The 18,267-nt window shown below is 50.3% G+C and overlaps 1 protein-coding gene across 3 annotated transcripts in view; it reads left to right on the forward strand.

The window, feature by feature from the left end:
• Positions 1–230: 230 nt before the first annotated feature.
• Positions 231–18,267, forward strand: part of JAKMIP1 (janus kinase and microtubule interacting protein 1) — a 157,431-nt gene continuing 139,394 nt past the window's right edge. Inside the window, exons 1-2 of one of the 3 annotated variants that reach the window (XM_024993396.2) lie at positions 234–557; positions 7,447–7,637. The gene's annotated coding sequence lies outside the window, so the exon portion shown is untranslated. 3 annotated transcript variants of the gene reach the window in all.

The following is an 18,267-nucleotide window of genomic DNA, read 5'->3' on the forward strand; positions in this document are numbered from 1 at the left end:
GAGCTCAGCAGCGGGACCCCAGCTCCTCCTGGGCACAAGTCGCCGGGTCCACTGCGCAAACTCCGGCCTCCTCGAAACTCTCCTCCTGGCAGAACAGCTCCCGGCAACGTCCCCGGGCTGGGGCGGGGCAAGCGTCCGGCCCTACCCTCTGACTGGCAGGAGGACGGGCCAACCGGAGGGGCGCCCCGGGTGAGGGGCGGGGCCGCGCTGCGAGCAGGGCGGCGGGCGGCTGAGCGAGCTGCAGCCGGGAGTGTGCGGCACGCGCCGGCCGGCTGCCCGGAGCACGGTCACCCGGCGTCGCTGCACCTCGCCTCTCGCCCAGCCGAGCCACGCGCGCATCAGCCCGTCTTTCTCATTTGCTTCTTTCGATTTTTTTTTTTTTTTAATTTTGCATGAATCCTTCTTCCGTTCCGTTTTGTCCTTTTTAAGGCGGGGGCGGTGGCAGCGTAGCTCGGGGCGGGGAGGGGGCGGCCGGAGGATGCGGTGCGGGGCTGCACTCGCTACGCCCGCTGCTGCTGCTGCTGCTGCTGCCCGGCTCGGGCCTGAGCACCGAGCAGGTGGGTACAGGTGCGCGGGGGGGCGGGAGGCGCGCGCTGGTCAAAGGGAACCCGCGGACCCTGCGATCGATGGGGCTGGCACAGTGGCAAGGGAGGCAGTGACCGGTGCCGCCCCGCCCCATCGCCCACCTGCCTCTACCCTCCTCCAGCCTTTCGCGCCCCCTTTAATACCGCTGCCACCTTCGCATCTCACCTCCGAGGTTCCCCACCCTTCCGTTCCCATCCCCCACTCCCTTCCAAATCCCCCTGCGGCGTATCCCGTCCGGAGGACTCTGCGTCGCCTCCCTACAGACGCTTCCCCCGCCTCTCTTCCTCACGCCACCCCCATTTCCACTCCTCTCCCCATTCCGCCCCCAATCTGTGGAGGGGGATGGGGACCCACCGGGTGCGTCCCGGGAGTGGCGCGGGGGATGGGGGGGCGTGGTCGGCCGGTTCCCTGGATGTCCCACCCACTGAGTAGGTCTGGGTCCCCCGGATCTCGGCCGGGCGAGATGGCCCAGAGGATGGAGCCCCAGGGCCGCGCCTTGGAGGCTGGGGGCCGGGAGGGCGAGGCCGCCCCACCCCACGCATTGCACACCCCCACGCTGCTCCGCCCACGTGGGCGCCGGGGAGGAGGCTAGAGAAACGCGAAGAAAGGCTGGTACCCACCCTCCTGCCTGGCCGGCGCGTCCTGGGCGCACTCGGCCTCCGGAGATGGCGCACAGGGATTGGTTCCCGCGGGGCCCGGCACCTTGCCGGATGCCCTGCGTTCAGGCCAGCCACCTCTCGGGCCTCCCGCGCCTTCGCCCCCCGGCCCCTTCGCTCCATCACTCCACCCTACTGGCTTCAGCTCCTGAGGATCCGATCTTGTCATCCCTGATAGAGGCTGCTTCCCACGCTGGAGCCTTTTACCTAAAAGCAGCCACCACCCACCCTCCACCCCCACCTCCCGCGTACACACCACCAGCACCATCCCTCCCCACACACTCTGGTCTGCCCTTCTCCGGACGTCTGGGGCGGCCTGGGCTCTGCGCCAGCCTCTGCCCAGCTCTGTAAGCTCCAGAGATACTGTATCTAACCCTGGTCCTCCTCCGCCACCCCCACCCCTTCCTTGCACACTCACAGGCACACTGTCCTTGGCCTTTGCTTGTGCTGTTCCCCCTCGGAACATCCCTACTTCAATTGGATAGCTCCTTCTAGAAGAAGGCAGGGAGAGCACGGCGGGCCACCCTCCCCTGCCCCCCACCTGAGTGTCCCTGTATGACAGAGCTGGACACACTGCCATCCTATCCAATAGCCTCCGCCTCCCTGATCAGACTAAGAGGTCCTGGAGTAGGGTGCAGGTAGCCTCAGCTCTTCACAGGGGGAGTCACCCAGAGTAAATATCTGGTCTAAGGGTATACCCCCTCCCATCTCAGGGTGACCCACTGGTGGGGGCCAAGGCTATAGGAGGGGCCCGCTTCTTTTCCAGGGCCTTGAGCAGGTGGGTGGCTCTCCCATGAGCCGGAATGGATGAGGAGGAGGGGCAGATTTGGAGATGGGATGGGGTGGTTAGGAGCCCCCCTTCTTTCCTGCCCCTAGGATGCTTGTCCAGCAGGACATTTGTTAACTCGCTGCTCTGAGCAATCTTTGTTTTGTACAACTCGGTGGAGGCTAATGGATGATTGCAAAGCTTTTGTTGTTGAGACGCCTGCCTGTGGTTTGTAATGCTAAACATCCCTGTTCAGTCTGGGGTGGAGGTGTTCACTCTTGCCTTGAGTCTTGTCCTAGCGAGAAGCCCCTCAAAAGGGTCAGAATATGGTTCCAGCAAATGAATTCATTGCCATTTTTTCTCCTTCACAAATCACCTACAGCTCCCCCTGCCTCCATGACCTCCTCACAAGTTCTTCCCATCCCGGCTTCCCTGGACCACCTCTCCCTCTCCCTGCCACAAAGTCTGAGGCAGACACGCCACCCCTGTGTCCCCAGATTGTCTTCACATTTAGGGGTTCCCCACAGGCTGTGTTTCCTCCCCAAAAGTTTCCCCTCCTTTGTGTGTCTGGAGAACTCCTATTCATATGACATCCCAGCTCTCGTGGTGGGAGATTCTGTGGTGGAGAGTCTTGTGGTGTTCCTTGATTCTGCTCAAACAGATTGTGTGGTTCTCTTATCTCTCACGTCTCTGCTGGCTCAGACGGTGAAAGAATCCGCCTGCAGTGCAGGAGACCTGGGTTCGATCCCTGGGTTGGGAAGATCCCCTGGAGAAGGGAATGGCAACCCACTCCAGTAATCTTGCCTGGAGAACTTCATGGACAGAGAAGCCTGGCTGGCTACAGTCCGTGGGGTTGTAAAGAGCCGGACACCACTGAGCGACTAACACACACTTAGTTCTCGCAGAACCTTATATCTGTACATTGTATAATATTTATGTCATTTTTCCTTAAGAAGACCTTGCCCACCAGAGATGAGAGGCACAGTGAGATCTGAGAGGCAGCACGTGTTTGGTGGGGCTCTGTCTTCCTGGGGAGGCACCTGTACTGTCAGCGCTATAAGAGAGACACGTGCAGAGGGAGAGAGCATGACAGCTCCCTTCCTCCAACTTGAAGGCTTCACGAGGAGGAGGCAGGATGGCGCTCCCCTCCCTTTTTTTTCTTTTTAAATTTATTTTTGGCCATGCTGGGTCTTCATTGCTGTGAGGGCTTTTCTCGAGTTGAAGAGAGTGGGGACTACTCTCGAGTTGTGGTGCATGGGCTTCTCATTGTAGTGGCTTCATTTGTGGAGCACAGACTCTAGGGTGCTTGGGTTTCAGTATTTGCAGCACTAGGGCTCAGTAGTTGTGGTTCCTTCCTGGGCTCAAGAGCACAGGCTCAATAGTTGTAGCGCCCGGGCCTAGCTGGTCCGCTGCACGTGGAATCTTCCAGGGCCAGGGATCGAACTCATGTCTCTGGCATTGGCAGGTGGATTCTTTACCACTGAGCCACCAGGGAGGCCCCCGGAGCCCGATTTCTTAGTGCACAGAGCACGTTGAGGCTGGGAGATGAGTGGCAGAAAGAACAGTTTCTGAGGAAGGCATTAACCAACAGCAGTTGCCCCTGTGTGCTGTGGTTTGTTTATCTCCCTAAGTGTTAAGGGACCCTCTTGCCAATGCAGGAGACAAGAGGCTGGGGTGAATCCTGGTTCTTCTCTCTCTGCCTCCTTCCCCTCTGTGGTTGGACCAAACTGCAGGGCTCCTGAAGCTGCGCTCACTGGTGTCCTGTTCTTGACAGCTGTGTGATCTTGGGCAAGAGGATTAACCTCTCTGAGCCTCTATTTCCTGTACAAATAAGGGCAGTGGTCCGACTTTGGCTTAATTGGTGTGGGGATCAGAAGTGTGGCCTCTGGGCATCTGAGGCACTTAAATAAGTGGTGATGATGATGATTCAATGGACACGAACTTGGGCAAACTCTGGGAGATGGTGAGAGACAGGGAGGCCTGGCATGCTGCAGTCCATGCAGTCCCAAAGAGTTGGACACGACTTAGCGACTGAACAGCAACAACATGATGATGAAGGAGTGTGTGATACGTGATTTGGAAAAATAAACCCTTTAGCTTTGTCACAGAGTAAACGCCCAGGTTAGAGGCCCTCACCTTCTTTGTCCTTCCCAAGCTAACATCATCAGGCCAATAAGCTAAATATTCAATAAGCAAGAATGAAAGATGAAAGAGATGGGTGCCATGTTGACTAATTCCAACTGTGCAGACTTGTGTGAGAAGGTGCTGAGAACGGTGCCAGAATCCTGAACTCAGAGTCCACTGGCCCCAGAGCAGATCCTCTGATGCCTCTTTTGTCTGGACTTTTTCCTGCTCACTGCTGGAGTCATCTCCATCCATTTCTTAGGAAAACTCTTTAAAAAATTATTGAAATACAGTTGATTTACATTGTTATGTTAGTTTCAAGTGTGCAGCAACATGATTCAGTTATATATATATTTCAGATTCTTTTCCATTATAGGTTATTACGAGGTATTGAGCCTAGTTCTCTGTGCTGTATAGTAAGTCCTTGTTGGTTGGTTCCCTGTTTTAGGGAAAACCCTTAATGAAAATAATGATCATAGGCTGAAGCTATCAGCTAGGTGAGGTGGGCTGTGAAGGAACAGGGCTGGGTTACAGGACGTGTGCCGAGGAACCAGCTCAGACCCTACTGGCTGTGTGACCTTGGGCAAGTCACTTAACCTCTCTGTGCCCAGTTCCTTTCTTGTGATGTTCACTGAATGAAAACAGCTCTCTATGGTTGCTTAAACTCCCACTCTTGCCATGAATTATCTTAATTTAAACTGCCTAGCAGCAGGCAGGGTAAGGATTGCATGAACCCCCTTGTTAGGGGCTGTGTCTGGAGATGGAGCTGGAAGAACTAAGCAGTGGTGGAGGCGGGGGATGGTCTCCCTCCAGAGCTTAGGTGTTGCTCCACGAAGCACGCCGATTCCTGTAACGGAAAGACAACTTTCCTGCAGGACTGGTGTGAGAAATCAATCAGAAGAGCCTTCTTAGTGCTTTTAATAGAAACATGTTACCTTAAAGCCAGTAGTAGCTGTTGGTGTTGCTGTAGCCTGAGGCTCAGAAAAAGGCCTGCAGGCTGGCCACCAGAGGGACCTTGGCTTGTCACTCTAGCCCTGAATGCCTTCGGAAAATGTTTTCTTTTCTTATGCCTTTCCAAAGCCAGAGGGACAGCACGGGCACCGTGGGTCAGCAGTGAGGAGCAAGGGCCAGGAAGGGGGTCCTGGGGCCCTCACGGTGTGAAGGGCAGGGGTCAGGAGCCTCACCTGTAGGGAGTGGGAAGGGGCACTAGTGTTTGAGGGAGTGACCCAGGAGGTCTTAATTACCAGGGTGTAATTAACATGCTGGTACCCAGCAGTGGGGCTTCCCAGGTGGCGCCAGTGGTAAAGAACCTGCCTGCCAATGCAGGAGACATAGAGGTGGGTTGGATCCCTGAATTGGGAAGATCCCCTGATCCCCTGGAGGAGGGCGTGGCAACCCTCTCCAGTATTCTTGTCTGGAGGATCGCATGGACAGAGGAGCCTGACTGGCTACGGTCCATAGAGTTTCAAAGAGTCAGACACGACTGACACCATTTAGCTTGCACGGGGCAGCAGAGAGAGGGCACTGGGGTTCTCAGAGTGAGGGAGGAGCCAGCTCCCCAGTGGGGAGGGGGCCTCTGCTCTTGTCTTTGGTGATAGTATTTATTTTCAGAACCACAAGGAATACTGTTCCTCTCACTGAGATCTATGGAAATGAATTGAGACAAATGCTGTTTTCCTTAATGGAAACATCGCCTGAGTACATACCAAAGGCCAGACTATCTACAAGCTATGGCTCATCCACCCGGTGCTTGATGTTGTAAATAAAGTTTTATTGGCACCCAGTCATGCCCATTTGTGTACCTGCTGTCTATGGCTGCTTCTGCCCTGTACTGGCAGAGTTGGGCAGTTGGCGCAGACATCTGTCAAGTCAGAAACATTTACTACCTGGCCCTTTGCAGAAGTTTGCTGCCCCCTGGTCTGTGCTCTCTCCCTGGTTTGAGTTCACCCAGTCCTGAACACAACCCCAGGGGCTTCCCTGATAGCTCAGTTGGTAAAGAATCTTCCTGCAATGCAGGAGACCCTGGTTCAATTCCTGGGTCGGGGAAGATCCCCTGGAGAAGGGATAGGCTACCTGCTCCAGTATTCTTGGGCTTCCCTTGTGGCTAAGCTGGTAAAGAATCTGCCTGCAATACGGGAGACCTGGGTTCCATCCCTGGGTTGGAAAGAGCCCCCGGAGAAGGGAAAGGCTACCCACTCCAGTATTCTGGCCTGGAGAATTCCATGGACTGTATAGTCCATGGGGCCACACAGTCAGACGCGACTGAGTGATTTTCACTTGGATACAACCCCGGAGGAAGATGCTTGCATTTCTCATTTTATTGGTGGGCACATAGAGGCTCTGAAGTCTACCCGGGGTCACAAAACTGGCAGCCCATGTTATTTTTTTTTTTTTTTTTTGAGAAGGGGAAGAATTTATATTTTTTGTTAGCTTCTAATTGAATCTTATACATGTTCAGAGAATGTGGTTCCGTATGATACCTATTGTTAAAAATTTCGATCCCACAGTTTCTTAATGTCCCGGTACCTGATGACTTCTTAAAATATCTTTTAAATATATACATATAGTTCAGTGGCATTGAGTATTTCATAGTGTTGTGTAACCACCATCAGCATCCATCTTCAGCACTTTTCCGTCTTCCCAAACTGGCAGGTCACATTCTTAACCATGACCCCATCCTGCCTTGTGGGTGTTTTGTAGAAAAAAGCAAGCATCAGCAGCATTATAATTTAGCACAGGAGGCTTTGGTGGAAGCCTTGGGACTGGATGCTGGTTCTGCAACATACTGACCGTGGATGATGGTCTGTTCCCTTTGAACCCTCTGGAGCTCAGTGGCTTCATTTGTGAAATGGGCATAGCCCCAGGCCCTGTCCCTGCAGACCACGTGGGTGCGAGGATGAGATGCAGAACAGAGGGGAAGGCCCAGCCTCGTGCGCTAGGTAGTATCTGTGATGCTGTCCCTGGAACAGCCACACCTGAAACAGCTGTGAGGTCGGTCTGTCCTCTCTGTGTGGCTCGTGTGTCCCTTTATCCTTTCCAGGTCCTGGAATCATCCACAGGCCCCGTCGTGTATCCTAAAGCCCCAGCTAGACCCCAGGGGACCCGTGTGCTGTGTGGATGCCGCTTTCTCCCCTGCAGCCCAGACTTGGCTGAAGGGCCACTCTAGGGAATGAAAGGAGGTTCTGTTGCGGCCATCCTGGGGCTGCCAAGGGCCGCCCATCGTGGCAGTAATGCCCTTGTGTGTGCCAGGTCAGGGGATGCGCTGGCTCGGCCTGCTGGCCCCCGAGCCTCCATCTCGGCTGTATTTTGATACAGGAGCCCTGGACTGGCCCCTGGCCCCTTCCCCAGGCCTGGGGGGAGTGGGACACACCACCGAGGAGTGTCCTGCTGCCCTTGTGAGACAGATCCTGAGGATTCCAGGCATCTGCAGTGGAGGCGTGCTGCCGTCCATGGGGTCGCGAAGAGTCGGACACAACTTAGCGACTGAACGGCATCAAATGGTGGAGGTGAGAGTGATCTGGTAAAGTCGCTTTCTACTTCTTCTAGCTTTGGAAAGTCCATCTTCTCTCTTTTCCATTTCTATTCTGGTACTTCTGGAGGCTGATCCCTCCTACCTGCTTTCTGAGACATGGGGTTTTATTTTATTTAGCAGAATCACCACCTGACTCTTCTGTTGAAACAATTCTTTTTTTTCCTCCTTTCCCCTGTACTTTTTAAAGCTGAGCTGGAATTCAAGATTAGCCATTTTAAAATATACAAATTAGTGGCATTTAGTATTAATATATTCACAATGTTGTACAGCCAATACCTCTGGGTTTAAAAACAGTTTCATCACCCCCAAGGAAAACCCCTTCCCCCTCCCCCAGCCTTTGGCAGCCACCCACCTGCCTTCTGTCTTTGTGATTCCCCTGTTGTGGAATTTCATATACACGGACTCATATATAATGTGTGGCCTTTTGTGTCTTCTTTCACTGAGCATAATGCCCTCAAGATTCATCCAGATCATAGCATGCGTCCATACTTCAGTCCTTTTTAAGGCTGAGTAATGTTCCATTGTAAGGATTGGCTACATTTTGTGACCTATTCATTATTTCCATTTCAAGGATGGACGCTTAGGAGGTTTTCACCTTTTGGCTATTGTGCAGACTGTTTGAAGCATGGCTTAAAGTGTTAAAACTTTCTTCCTGGGGCCCTAGCTGCCAAGGTTCTGTTCTGGTGTTTCCACTCTCTCTTCCCAGTACTCACTAATTCATCTGTTCAGACACTCATCAGATAGCTGTGGATGTGTCCTCCCTGCCCAGTTCTATGCTGGGTACCTCCAGCCTTGACTTGCTCTTGATACCTGGAGAACGGTTTATTGATTTCTCACTTTCCAAGCCAGAGTGTGGGAGTACCCAGAGGCAGGAGGGCCGGCACGGGGCACCCGAGTGGCCCAGAGAGGCAGCTGGCACAGGCAGGGAGCCCAGCCACCTTTCTGTGTGTTCCTGGAATGTGCCAGATGCTTTGCAGTTAGGTCTGCCCCTTGCTTCCTGGCCTCTTCATCTCCTGCCCGCTCCAGAACTGGCTTCTTCTCACCCTTGATATCAGCTTAAATTTCCCCTCTTTGGAGAGGTCTTCCCTGCCCTTCCCTGGGAGATGCCCACCTGCCCCCTCCACTGTTACTGTCCCCTTTGTCCCCTTGTTGCTTCTGACATGAAGATCTGAAGTGGGTTTGTTTCCCCATTTGTGATCATGGCCCTGGTCCTCATAAGCTAGACTGAAAGCACCGTGAGGGCAGGAACCTAATCTGTCATGTTTTCTGTCTCCTAGCATAGGACGTAGGCATGCAGTAGGTGCCCAAGAAATGTGTTGCTACCGCTTGGAGTCAGATGTGAGTTAATTTCCTACCTTCACCTTGCTAGCTTGATGATCTTGAGCCTGTTATTTAATCTTTCCCAGCTTCACTTTTTTCTTCTGTTCAGTATGGAGAAAGTCCAGTGTCCCGAGCCTTTGGGGTTAGTGTGGAGGTCAGAAATAACTGTGTAGATGGCCCAGAGCCTGTCGGTATACAGTAGATGTTAGTTAGCACTGCTGCTGCTGGTGGTTCCAAAAGTAGTGCTCAGAATACTTGTGAATGAGTCTCCTAAGTCATGTGCTCGTGTGCCCTGGAGAGTGGAAAATGTACTCTGAATTTCAAAGACTTTGTGGGAAAAAGAGAATGAGGAAGATCTCAGTAGTAACTTGAACATTGATTACTTGTTACAACGGAACCATTTTGGATATATTGGCTACGTGAAATGTATTATTAAAATTAGTGTCACTGGTTTATGTTTACATTTTTTAACGTGGGTACTAGAAATTTAAAATTGCATTTGGGGTTCACATTGTATCTGGGGGGACAGTGCTGCTCCAGAGGTTGGTGGCTTTGCCTTTGTGAAGTGTGTGGCCCTGGGTAAGTGAGTCACATTTCTTCCATGCTTCAGTTTCCTCCTCTGTAAACAAGAAGCTCGATCTGATGACGAACAATGACACTGCACATTTGAGGGCCTCCTGTGTGCCCCTGAAAGGACCCATAGCCCCATGAACACGAGTGGCTGGGTCCCTGCCCATGGCAGCTTTCAGTCTGAGAGAGGGGAGACCCAAATAAAACACAAACCCCGTCACTAAGACTGTGATTACTCTCTGAAGGGTATAAGTAAGGATATCTGACAAATAATGATAGAGTGAAGAGGGCTGGGTCTCTAGCTCGGAGAGGTCAGGGCTGAAACTTCAAAACCTTGGCCACCTGATTCGAAGAACTGACTCATTTGAAAAGACCCTGATGCTGGGAAAGATTGAAGGCGGGAGGAGAAGGGGACGACAGAGGATGAGATGGTTGGATGGCATCACCGACTCAATGGACATGAGTTTGAGTAAATTCTGGGAGTTGGTGATGGACAGGGAAGCCTGGGGTGTTGCAGCCCATGGGGTCGCAAAGAGTCGGACATGACTGAGTGGCTGAACTGAACTGAACTGTGAGGAGAGCTGGGGTGAATCCACCTACAGCCTGGGGCGTGATAAGCTCTGTAACTGGCAGCCAAGATGAACACTTTGGGATGACCTGAGAGCGCTGAAACATTGGGCCACTCTACTCAGAGTCGCCTCCACTCAGCAGTTCTGGCGTTTTTCATCCCTCTGCATATAATAACCGTACCAGAATTTTTATGTTCTGTGAAGAATTTTCAGTTCATTTCTCAGAGGCCCCCCAGGGAATGTGGGCTTCCCCTGTGGCTCTGCTGGTAAAGAATCCGCCTGCAGCGCGGGAGACCTGGGTTTGATCCCTGGGTTTGATCTCTGGGTTGGGACCATCCCCTGGAGAAGGGAAAGGCTACCCACTCCAGTATTCTGGCCTGGAGAATTCCATGGACTGTATAGTCCATGGGGTCGCAAAGAGTTCGACAGGACTGAGCGACTTTCACTCGCCCAGGAATACGGAGATCTCGCTTCTGAGCATCTCGTGGGCGGGGCTGCGCCATGGTCAGCGCTGATTGGATGAGGGCCACTGATGCTCTGGTCGTGGCAAGCCTGTGTTCTGGTGTTGTGCACCTTCACTGCTGGAGACCGCATCTTCTCTGCTTTCTGCATTTGGGAGGGAGGCTGTATTGAGCTCCTCTTGATCTTGCCAGAAGCCACGAGGAGGACAAATCACTTCACCGTTGGGAGCTCTGGCGTTAGGGGTGAGGGTCACACCCGGACCCCGGCCAGGTGCGTGTGCTTCACGTGGAGAAATGCCCGGGGAGGCTTTGTCCCAGTTTTTCACGGGTCAGGGGCATTCTCATCTTCCACACACACACACCTGCCAGCAGGTGCCTGACCTTGTGCGCCTGCTGGGTGGGGGCTTAGGGGTGGGCCTTGCACACGTGTAAGTGAAAATGGGTTATTGCGGGCGACAGTGAGTCTTTCTCTCCAGCCCTCATTAGGCCGCACTTATTGCTGGAGAACGAGTGACTTACCTGAGGTTGCCCACGTGGAAGTCGCAGTGGTGGGGATGGGGGGTCAGATCTCTGGCTACTCTGACAGTTGCTGATTACTTCTGAAAAGAATGCAGCCACCTTCACCTGTGTTCAAGGCCCCCGTGGCCTGCTTCCAGCTCAATTCCTGTATCTCCCCCAGTGAATGGTGCCCCTCTCCTAAGCACTGTCCCTTCTCCTAGACCCTTGCTTGCCAGCTGCCTCTGCCCACAACAGCTCCCTCACCCACCCCCGCTTGTGAAACCCTGCAGGCTCCAAAGCCCAGCTTGGATGGTGGGGCCCCAGGAGGGACCTATCAGCTTGATCTTCAAGTGAAGATACAGTGAATGAAGTCAGTGGGGCTGGATTAAGACAGGAAGAGCCTGGAGGCAGAGGAACAGACTAAAGAGGCTTCCTCCTGCTCTGCGTAGGGTGTCAGGGCCTGCCCCTGCGTCTGTCCTCCCAGGCCTTCACCAGAGCATGCATCCAGCCATACTGTCTGCCTGCCGTTCCTGAGGGGGTCCAGCCTTTGCACATGCCGGTCCCTCTGGCAGATCTGCCCATTAGTCTTCCCTACCCCATTCACTTGATGAACATCCTCTGCATGTGCTGAGCGTCCATCATCAGCCTTATTTCCTCCAGAAAACCTTCCTTGACAGTACTTCCACATTTGCAGGCCATGTTGCATGTGTCCCTGGGGCTCCTGCTGCCCTGGATTCTGTATTCCAGCTGCCAGTGATTTGCCGGACTTTCCTGCTAGACAGAAGGTTCCAGGAAGTGGAGATGCTGCCTGGTCCACAGGGGGCCTCCCATAGCCCGGCACAGGGTCGGGCCACCGTGGGTGGTCAATAGCTTTTGGCCTTTAGCCTCAGTGTTTGGTGTTGATAGTATGATGACTGATTTGTCTTCACGTCTGAGCCAGGAAATGAAAAATGAGTATGTTTCATCTGCCTATAATGTCAGTGTTGGGAGGGACCTTAACCGAGTGCCGTTGGTTCTTCTCTCTGTTGTTTGCATCAAGTCCATTCTGCCCTTAATAAGCCCCACTCCTTCATGGCAGCGGCCACCTCTAGTGACATCAACTCTCCAAACCTTGGATGCCTCAGTACTTGCGACTGAAACATCCCTGGTTGTTCCGTCAGTCCCGAGATGACAGTTGTGAGGCATCTTCTGTTGTTGTTTAGTCTGTAAGTTACGTCTGACTCATTGTGACCCCATGGACTGTAGCCTGCCAGGTTCCTCTGTCCATGGGAATTCCCAGATAGGAATACTGGAGTGGGTTGCCATTACCTTCACGAGTGAAGCTTCTATGAAACTTAATAAGGTTTTCCTTCTGCACAGGGGGGTTTCACTGCCTTACTGTGCAGCCTGCTTTTACTTTAGGGCAGAAAAAAAAATGTTGGAAAGCTGTTCTTCAGAATCCAAACCATGTTCTTGTGTTCACAGGTCATACTTCTTGTTAAAGTGGTCTGATTTTTCCATTTCTCCAAAGCTGCACCTCAGAACATGCTCTGGAAGGCACATCTCTCTTTGGAAATTGGCAGGGCTGCGTCGTGTGCCAGGGCAGCTGGGCAAGTGAGCTCATTAAGCCTGGCAGCAATTAAGTTTCTGTGGCAAGTCTTGGAGCCTTTCAGAATCAGGGCCAGAAGAGGTTCTTTTGCCCACCAGACACCTTATTTTGAACAAAGGCCTGGATGCCCCCCGGATTCTGCCTAATCTGTTTAAACTATTGGGCAAATGGGTGTTTTACTTGCATGATCTGTCTCTCCCTGGAAATTTTCCAGATACCCAGGACGAGTCCAGTTTATGAGGGCTTGGGCATTACAGATCCCCTGAGTTTTCTATAGACATGGCTAAAGGTGCATGCAAGACATTCATGCATGCATGCTAAGTCCATTCAGTTGATTCCCCACTCTTAGTGACCCTATGGACTATAGCTGTCCATGGGATTCTCCAGGCAAGAATACTAGAGTGGGGTGCTGTGCCCTCCTCAAGGGGGTCTTCCTGACCAGGGATGGCACCCACATCTCATTATGTTTTCTGCATTGGCAAGTGGGTTCTTTACCACTAGCAAGATGGATGCAAGATACTTCATACCAAAATACATAAATAATCCTGTAGCTGGAGAGGATATCAGAAATTGGGAGTGCCCCAGCTAGAAGATGGGGGAGGAGTTCTGGGTGCCCTAAACCTCAGGTGTTTACAACATACATTGTAAATTTTGGGTTTCATAATTCATAAGCTCCTGGATTGTAGTTTCACTTTCTGGAGCAGAGGGCTTTGTAGGTAAACTAAGAGGTGGTGGGGAGGGGTGTTAACACTCCCAGGCAGGCATGTGCGCTGATCATTTTGTGGTGTCTTACCTGTTCATTGTTGCAGCTGTAGAAAAGTCTCTTGCTCATTAGATCTTTGTTAGCATCTGTGCTAGGTCTGTGAAAGCAATGCCATGGCACTTGAAAATACCTGTGGAACCATCCTTTTCCACCTTGGTCTGAAGCACTGAATTGTTATAACACTTCTCATCATCACATGTCATGAACAGGATCCTCAAAATGTTGTGAATGGCTCTCTCTCTCCTCTGTGTGGGAAGGTCAAACTGTAGCCTCAAATTCTCCACCCCAGGAAGCTGGTAATGGACATTATTATAGTTGGTGTTCCATGACTACTGGGTGAGTAATTGATTTGCTTCTGTTTACCGGAACCAGAGAGAAAAAATCAGGATGGATTAGAAAGTGAACCATTTAAGAACCTAAAAATTGTGGGAGAGGTAATTTTGTATCTGAATTAAAAAGAGTTAGCTCTTTGAAGTTCTTGCTGTGACATTGGTTTGATTCATCTAATGCAAAATAACGTAGTAAAGGAGGAATAGACAAACTAAAATGACATGGGACATATAGAAAACAAAAAGTAATGTGGAGGATGTAAACTCAACTATATCAGTAATATTAATAACATTAAATGTGAATGGATTCAACAAACCAATCAAAAGGCAGATTGTTAGACTGTATTAAAATGACTTAACTTTATGGTGTCTACAGGTGTATACCTCTTTAGACTCAGATATACAAATAGATTGGAAATAAATGTATGGGAAAATATACACCATTCGAAGAGCAGCTATACGAAAGCGACAGTGACTATACTGGTACCATGTGTGGGCTTAGTCGCTCAGTCGTGTCCAACTCTTTGCAACCCCAGGGACTGTTGCCCACCAGGCTCCTCTGTTCATGGGGATTCTCCAGGTAAGAATACTGGATTAAGTTGCCATGCCCTACTCACTGCTATCATACCAGATAGATTTAAAATAAAAAAGCAGAGATAAAGAGGGATATTTTATACTTACATTTAATTATACAACCTAGGCAGCATATTAAAAAACAGAGACATAAGTTTGCCAACAAAGGTCCGTCTCGTCAAGGCTATGGTTTTTCCAGTGGTCATGTATGGATGTGAGAGTTGGACTACAAAAAAAGCTGAGCGCCGAAGAATTGATGCTTTTGAACTGTGGTGTTGGAGAAGACTCTTGAGAGTCCCTTGGACTGCAAGGAGATCCAACCAGTCCATCCGAAAGGAGATCGGTCCTGGGTATTCATTGGAAGGGCTTATGTTGAAGCTGAAACTCTAATACTTTGGCCACCTGATGCAAAGAGCTGACTCATTTGAAAAGACCCTGATGCTGGGAAAGATTGAGGGCAGGAGGAGAAGGGGACGACAGAGGATGAGATGGTTGGATGGCATCACCGACTCGATGGACATGGGTTTGGGTGGACTCCGGGATTTGGTGATAGACAGGGAGGCCTGGCGTGCTGCAGTTCATGGGGTCACAAAGAGTTGGACACGACTGAGCGACTGAACTGATACTGATACTGAATGATAAAAGGGTAAATTCAACAAGAAGATATAACAATTATAAACACATACGCACCTAACAGCACAACACCCAAATATATGGAGCAAACACTAATTGAAAAGAACGGAGAAGTAGATAATTCAGCAGTAATAGTTGGATATTTCAATATCCTACTTTCAGTAATGGATAGAACAACTAGCTGTCTAGTAAGGAAGACAGTAAGGAAGTAGAAAACTTGAACTACACTATAAACTACACTATAAACCAATCGGACTTAACAGATAGCAATAGAATACTCCACCAACAACATCAGAATATGTATGTGTATATATGTGTTGTGCTCAGTCATTCAGTCACGTCCAACTTTTTGCGACCCTATGGACTGTAGCCCACCAGGCTCCTCTCTGTGGGATTTTCCCAGCAAGAATACAAGAGTGAGTTGCCATGCCCTCTAGGGGATCTTCCCAACCAAGGGATCGAACTCATCAATCCCACATTGCAGGCGGATTCTTTACCATCTGAGCCACCAGGGAGATCTGTGTGTGTGTGTGTAAATAACATATTTTTAATTGAGGTATAATTGAGGCATAATACATTAGTTTCAGGTGTATAACATAATGATTTGATATTTGTATACATTATGGAATGATAACTGCAATGTCTAGTGAACATCTGTCACTATATATAGTTACTTAAATTTTTTTTTCTTGTGACAAGAACTTTTAAGATATTCTGTCTTAGCAAGTTTCCAATATGCAACACAGTATTATGAACTATAGTTAGCAAGTTTCAGATATACAAAACAGTATTATTAACTGTAGTCACCATGCTGTATGTTACATCCCCATGACTTTTGTATTTTGTAACTGGAACTTTGTGCTTGCTGACCTCCTTAGCCCATTTTGTCCACTCTCCTACCCACCCCCCACCCCCAGCCTCTGGCAACCACCAGTCTGTTCTCTGTGTCTGTAAGTTTGGTTTTGTTGTTGTTATTTTAAGATTCCACATATAAGTGAGGTTCATGTGGTATTTTTCTTTCTCTGTGTAACTCATTTCACTTAGCATAATGCCCTCAAGGTCCATCCATGTCTCACAAATGGCAAGATTCCATTCTTTTCTGTGGCTGAATAATATTCCATTTTATATCTATTTTACATTTTATTTATCCATTCATCCACTAATGGACACTTGAAAGTCAAAGTGTTAGTCGCTCAGTCGTGTCCAACTCTTTGCGACCACATGGACTGTAGCCCGCCAGGCTCCTCTGTCCATGAGATTCTCTAGGTAAGAACACTGGAGGGGGTAGCCTTTCCCTTTCTCCAGGGGATCTTCCTGACCCAGGGGTCAAACCCGGGTCTTCCACACTGCAGGCAGATTCTTTACCATCTGAGCCACCAGGGAACAACCAGGGAACTAGCCGCCAGTGGACAACCTAGTGGGTACTTAGGATTTTTCAATCTCTTGGGCATTATAAATAATGCCTCGGTGAACATAGAGGTGCATATATGTTTTCAAGTTAGTATTTTCATTTTCTCTGGATAAATATCCAGAAGCAGAAAATGCCAGATCATGTGATAGTTCTACCTTTAAGGTTTTGAGGAGCCTCCATACTGTTGTCCATAGTGGCTACACCAATTTACATTCCCACCAAGAGTGCACACGGTTGCCCTTTTCTCCAGTTCTTCACCAAGAATATACTTCTCAAGTGCCCATGGATCAATCTCCAGGATAGACCATATGCTTTGCTGTCAAATAACTCAATAGACTTCAAAGGATAGGTATAATACAAAGTGTGTTCCCTGACCACAGTGCAATGAAATTGGAAATCAATAGCAGCAAACACAGGGCCTGGTCCACAGCTGATGCTCAGTTTCACCCTTGTCAGGCTGTCATCTCCAGCCCCTGCTTTTTTCTCCCTCCTCATCCTCCATTGCTCCTCATTACCCCTTGGACCGCAGTGAACTATGGACTTTCTTACCTGCCATTTCCAGCGTGTTTGCTCACACTGCTCACTTCCTAGAATGCCTAGTCCTCTGCCTTCTCCACCCTCCCCGTCTTAGGAGGACCTACCTGTCCAGGCTTCCATGACCTGCCTTAATGAGTCGCACTAAGGAGATCTTGTAATGAATAGATTACAGCAGTGGTTCTTCAAGGAGGGTCCTGGACCAGCAGTAGCATCCTTGCTTGGGAACGTTTCAGAAATGCGCTGTCTCAGGCCCCACCCTGAGCTGCTGGATCAGAAACACTGGGTTAAAAGTCAGAAGTCTGGGTTTTAACTAAATCTGTCTGGGGAGTTCTGATACCCGCCCTCCCTCCAGTTTCAGAATCAGAGTAGGCAGAACTGGTCCCCCACTTCTCTTGTAGTTACACAGTCGGGTTGTTTCTAAAATAGCTGGCAACTGGTTAATTCCCTCCAATAAGGATGAATCACATTTAACATCTTGCTGGATCTGTAGGTAAGACTGCTGCTGCTGCTGCTGCTAAGTCGATTCAGGCTCCCCTGTCCCTGGGATTCTCCAGGCAAGAACACTGGAGTGGGTTGCCATTTCCTTCTCCAATGCATGAAAGTGAAAGGTGAAAGTGAAGTCACTCAGTCGTGTCTGACTCTTAGCGACCCCATGGACTGCAGCCCACCAGGCTCCTCCGTCCATGGGATTTTCCAGGCAAGAGTACTGGAGTGGGGTGCCATTGCCTTCTCCAGTAGGTAAGACTAGGGGACCTTAATTCATAGCATGTAAAGGATAGTTCTCCACCCAAACATGTACAGATGTGAGAGTTGGACCATAAAGAAGGTTGAGTGCTGAAGAATTGATGCTTTTGAACTGTGGTGCTGGAGAAGACTCTTGAGAGTCCCTTGGACTGCAAGGAGGTCAAGCCAGTCAATCCTAAAGGAAATGAAATGAAAGTCGCTCAGTTGTGTCCGTCTCTTGTGACCCCATGGACTATACAGTCCATGGAATTCTCTAGGCCAGAATACTGGAGTGGGTAGCCTTTCCCTTCTCCAGGGAATCTTCCCAACCCAGTGATCGCACCCAGGTCTCCCACACTGCAGGCAGATTCTTTACCAGCTTAGCCACAAGGGAAGCCCAAGAATACTGGAGTGGGTAGCTTATCCCTTCTCCGGGGATCTTGCCAACCCAGGAATCAAACTGATGTCTCCTGCATTGCAGGTGAATTCTGTACTAACTGAGCTACTAGGGAAGCTATCCTAAAGGAAATCAACCCTGAATACTCATTGGAAGGATTGATGCTGAAGCTAAAGTTCCAATACTTTACCTGATGGGAAGAGCCAACTCATTGGTAAAGACTCTGATGCTG

The sequence above is a fragment of the Bos taurus genome, chromosome 6 (assembly GCF_002263795.3).
Source record: "Bos taurus isolate L1 Dominette 01449 registration number 42190680 breed Hereford chromosome 6, ARS-UCD2.0, whole genome shotgun sequence".
Lineage (NCBI taxonomy): Eukaryota > Metazoa > Chordata > Mammalia > Artiodactyla > Bovidae > Bos > Bos taurus.